Raw genomic sequence first — 5526 nt, forward strand, 5'->3', positions numbered from 1 at the left:
TGAGAGCTTGGCCTCTTCTTCATCCCTCATGGAGATGCATCCCATATACAAGTGTGTCTTGTCCTGTGGAACCTTCAATCTCCAGGGAGATGTCACTGAACACTGAGGGCTTACCTGCCCTCTGGCAGCACTAATAAGCAGAGACTTTGATTCCACTCACTCCCAGATGAACACTTTGCTTTAAAACTCACCCTCAGTTAAATGTCAATTTCACCAAACTAGAGTAATAAATAGCCTTTCTCCCAACACACATGCAGCCTTTGTGTGCCATGTGCACACATGTGCACATACACATGCGCACACACCTGCCACTTTGTGTTGTTTTTGAAATCAGGTTGAGCAAGGGGTTTTTTTGTTGTTGTTTTTATTTTTTATTTTTTTTTTTGCTCTTTTCCGGTGCCGGGAATAGAATTCACGACCTTGAGCTTGCCAGGCAGGCGCTGTGTCGCTGAGCTAAATCCCCAGCCCCTGGTTGAGTAGGTTTTAACACTGAGGTTTTATTTCACACCATCTGCCTTCATTTCCCAAAGTAAGCTGCTGCTTCGTAACAGTGGACTGTCCTACCACAACCAACAATGTGTGGTTCGAAGTACAGGATACCTTGGAAAGAGTTCTCGGTCTCTCTTGCAGAAGCAACTGGGTCTCTGGGTGCTGCCCCAGGCTGGGGTCTCCTTCTCCCATTGTTCCCCTAATACACTCCTGGAAATGGACTCTGCCAAGTCTCTCTGCCCCCTCTGAACCAACCTAGCTGGTCAGGGCAGGCTGCAGAGGTCCCCAAGTGGAAAGGGACAGAAGACCTCTGAGAAAGCCGTGTCCAAAGGCAGAGGCTAGGACCAGGTCAGACATCGGGAGGACAAAGGAGCAGACAAAGTGGGAAGCAGGAGACAGAGTTCGGAGGTGGAGTGAGAGGAGGGAGGGCCCAGTGTGGACCTGCAGACCTGGCCAGGACGTCATCCCCTGTGAGGTGACAGCTGTGCGGCCTGTGAGAGAGCTGGCCTGGGAAGGAGCCCAGTGCCAAGGGCAGAGGGGACACTGACCACAGGGCCTGGCTGGACATCTGGTGCATGGACCTGGTGAAGGTTGGAGGAGAAGCCAATATCGAGGAAACAAGGCCCTCAGAGGGGCCAGCCAGCATGAAATGGCCTTCATTAGCACACGCCCAATAGAAGAATAACTGGCCGGAGAATTGTAGAACGTTGGATTGCTAATATTTCTAACACGGAGGGGAAAAAACTTCACTAAAAAAAAATTCCCTGTTTTAATCCAAGTTCTTTGGCGTACTAACTAGAAGAATCTGGGCAATTTAGGCTGAAATTGTCCTCACGTGATCCAGATACAGGGTGCCTCGGTCCATGAACTTGATTCTGCCATGATTCTGCTTGTAAACCGAACTGGACAAGTAAAATTCCTCCTAAGGCCCCCCCTCCCCAGTGGTTAGAACCTAACCACTGAATTTGATTTAGTTCTTGGCCACTCACTTTGTGACTAGAATCATGGAAAGATTCAAGTTTGTGAACCGAGGCACCACTGGGATAGCCCTGGCTGTTACGAGGAGTCACTGTAATCACAAGAGATCAACTACAGGACCTGCTGCAAACTTAAGATGTGCCAGACACACTACCAGGGACTTCCACACACGTTGTGTTAGTTCCCATAATCAGCCTACAAGGTGAGAGTATTAGACATCTTTCTTATGATCTCACACTGAGACGTAATACCCAGGCCCCTTAAAGGAGAAGAGGTTTAGTTCACAGTTCCAAGGTCAGCTGGTTCTAAGACAGAAACATCACTGCAGAAGGACGGGCATGGGGGGGGGCAGCACCAGACAGGGAGGATCCAAGGACAGATACGTACTTGAGATGCCAGCTCCACAGTCCACCAGGCACACCCAGGAGCGTGCTTTATAATCCCCTGGTGGACCCCAAGCCAATTGAGCTGACGCAATGAAGCTTATTCGACAGAGTGAATGTTGTGGTTCTTATTTTACAGATATAAGTGGTGTCTCGGTGTAATTCAGTTCACTTGTGCCATGTCCCACAGCTACAGGAAAATGTATACAGTGAGGAGCCTGGAATACAGTGGGTATGTAACACGGGGGCTCTGCTTTCACTCCACCTGCCATGTTAGCCTCAGACGATTTTAAAATTGTCTGATTATTGAAGATAAAGCCCTCAGAAGACTGTTACCTATCTGCTGGGCTGGGACTCATGTAATTATCATCATGTTCTCTGTGAGTTTGATGGTCTCTTCACCCACTATGGCTGTGACTTTATGGTAATGTGTCTACCTTCCTGGCCTCCAGTGTTTCTCAGGGGACTTCCTTCTGCATTTGTGTGACATTTCCTCCTTCACCTGATTCCCAAGATAACTTGTTTCTCACTGGAACTTGAGCAGTCTGAGAGATAAAGTCAGAATCACTCCATCCCGAAACAAGCTTTGTGAGTACTTCCCTCAGTGTGGCATCGGGGGGGTCTCTACTGTTCCATTTTTTCAGAAATGGAGGCACTGCCAGAAGAAGGAAGAGATGACAGAGAGATGTCATCCCCTGGACTCCTGGGAGCTGCAGGTGGGACATGTGAGCCTTGAACCAGTGTGGATGGGGGCCCTAAGTGGCCACCGAGCAGCCTCTCAGTCTTGCCTTCCTGTCTCCCTGTCTCCCTCACTGCGCTGATGATGCAGAGGTTGGAACAGGTTTTGAAGACAGGCTCATGGTAGAAGCTCGTGGTTCTGTCCTTCCCAACTCAGCTAGAGGACGCAAGCCGGCAGCGGTGCTGGCCACTGTCTGTTGTGGTTTGCCAGACGATGTCATCTTAAAACATTTGACTTAGATGCAATATTTAACATGAGATTTCACATGAAACTCCAGAGTCCTGATTTCTCTTGTTGACTCACATCCGATAATCCTGTGCTGGCATTTCTACAAGCAACAGCATCCTGGATCCAAGGATGCCCCATCAGCTGGGACAGGCACTCTCCTGTTGGCCCAGTCCAATCCCCGCTGGGACTCATGCTCAGCTGGGCTACCTGTGTGTCCCCCAAGGGGCCAGGTTTTGACAGAAGGAAGGGAAGGCAAAGAGCAATTGGTTTTAAAGGTTTATAAGCTAATCTAGTTCATAACAGAAAAAGTTGATGGTACCTCATTAACTATTTCCTTTTTGTATTGTCATTCCAGTTTCTCAGAAGGAAAAACTGAAAATATAGAAGTTAATCAACATGCACATGGTCACATGACTGGTAAGTGGTCAATTGTACTGATAAGTGGTCAGTTGGTTATCCTTCTCTCTCTGTCTCCAGATTAAACCCAGGGCCCCCACATGCTAGGTAGGCAATGTCCTGCTGAGCTGTGACTCAGACTTTTTTTTTTTTCTGGTACTGGGAATCGAACTCATGATCTTGCACTTGCCAGGCAGGCGCTGTGCCACTGAGCCAAATCCCAGGCCCTGACCCAGACTTTTTTTAAAAAATGAAATAGCATCTTGCTAAGTTGCCCAGGCTGTCCTTGAATTTTCAATCCTCCTGCCTCTATTTCCTAAGTTGCTGGGATTGCAGATAGCTGCTAGCTTGTGTGGCTTGAGGTCGAATCTCTGGCTCCAAGTTGCATGAGTGGTGCATCCCACTTTCCCTCTCTGCATGGCAGCCCCGCCCAGTCCTCCTTTCCCCAGTGAGGACACCGGCCTGCTCCTTTGTGCCTTGGGGCCCTCGTGACCCAGCAGGTGACTCCGAGCTCCTGCACTGCTGGCTACCATGGGTGAGAGAGCGGAAGCCGAGCGTAGCTCTGCTCTCTCTTCCTCGGGCTCTCTGCAGTCCTGCCTGCACTCATACGCAGTGACATTCACGTGGGAGAGGACAAACGTCTCTCTGTCTCCGAGGTCACTGTCTGCATTAAGGAGAAAGAGTCTGGGTGACGCTCAGTCTGGCAGCTCAGCAGCCACCTGCGCTCCACGTCCCTGGCCTGAATCTCCAGCTTCATCAAATTCGTTCAGTCTGCTGGTCCCCACCTTGCTGCGTGCCTGGAAGCATATTTCTGTTCCAGGAGTTTGTGCCATTCCCAACCTCAGCTCTAGGTGTCCGCCCTCATCAGCACCCTCAATTGCTCCTGCGGCTCCTTTCCTTATTGTTTCAAGCTGTCCTTCTCCCGATCACTTCTGAGAGCCACAGGGTTGCTGCCCGGGCTCCACCTCGTGCCGCCAAGTCTCCCTGGCGGTCTCTCTTGGAGTCCACAGTCGCCCACCCCAGAGCCCTGCCGGGAGGTGTTAAATCAGGTGGGCTCCCTGCAGGGCAGGGCGGGCAGGGCGAGTGCTCCACATGTTCTGTGTTTCTGGGGCCGCCTGAGTGCTGCCGCCCAGCACCTTGGAGCCACAGTTCGGGTACGTTTATCACCTCACACCCCAGTGCACACCTCACAGGGCCACACAGCGCTCAGGAGGCGCTGTGGGCTCCGGGTGGGGAGGCACAGGCTGAGCTAGGGTTGGTCCCTCTCCTTTCTTAGTGAGTCCTTTATTCCTGCACGGAGGAGGAACCCCAATGCCCCTTTGTGCAGCCCGAGCTCCCCGTGGGCTCTGCTCCTGGTCCCTGCACTGAGCAAGCCCGTGTCTCAGTCGTGCAGGAGCTCAGCGTCACGCTGAGGCCTTTGTCAGGGTGAGCAGGTTTTACATAACCAGGTGTCCTCAAAGCACAAACCATCGGAAATAGGCTGGTCACGCAGCCTCAGCCAGAGGCAGGACGGCGTAAGTGCTCCTTTGGGTGCTTGCTAGGCAGCTTCGGTGTCCTCCTTGCTAAACAAGCAGCCTTGTGACTCGGGAGAGGCTGGGCCTGGACGCTGGGGGGCCGAGTCACACAGGCTGTGCGCTGTGGACACGGCTGCCACGGGAGCATTTCTTGAGGAAGGAGCACGGGGCAGGGGGACCACGGCGCAGGGCCAGGTTCACAGCTGGAGCTGCCCATGGCGCTGGGCCAGGCAGCTCGGTCTTGCTCCTGTTTCCTCTGCGAGTCACTGGCACCCTCTGGCTCCGTGGACCGCACGTCTCCGGGAAACACTTTCAGAACTACACACGCCTTGTCCGTCTCTCCCAGCCTCACCTTCCCATCCTCAGCGGTGAGACCTTACTGTTTCTGCAGAGGGTAGTGCTCACGTCTGATCCAACCGCTCTGCCCGGTAGACCCTCCACAACCCGCAGAGGAGGCGGTGTGGGCAGCCCACAGGAGCACACCCTTCTACCCCGCTGGACAGACCACATGTCCCTGCCCAGTTGTCACTGTGGCCTGCACTTCCGGGGAAGCCTTGAGTGCAGGAGAGACGTTCAAGGGATCCACAAAGGGGAGCAGAGGACCTTAGCGGCTGAGGCTCACCACACGCCTCCTCCTTCTCCAGCTGCTGGCGTGCACACATCGCTGGGGGGGACTCACCCCTTCCCCTGCAAGGCCTGGAAGGGCTTGTCATTGTTGGCCTCCGTTCACAGTGAGACGTCAGGCTGGGGGCTGCTGGCCCGGCCAAGACCTGAGCAGAGAACAGCCTCAAACCAAAGT

This window comes from Chinchilla lanigera, unplaced genomic scaffold (assembly GCF_000276665.1).
Source record: "Chinchilla lanigera isolate Chin_1 unplaced genomic scaffold, ChiLan1.0 scaffold00075, whole genome shotgun sequence".
NCBI lineage: Eukaryota > Metazoa > Chordata > Mammalia > Rodentia > Chinchillidae > Chinchilla > Chinchilla lanigera.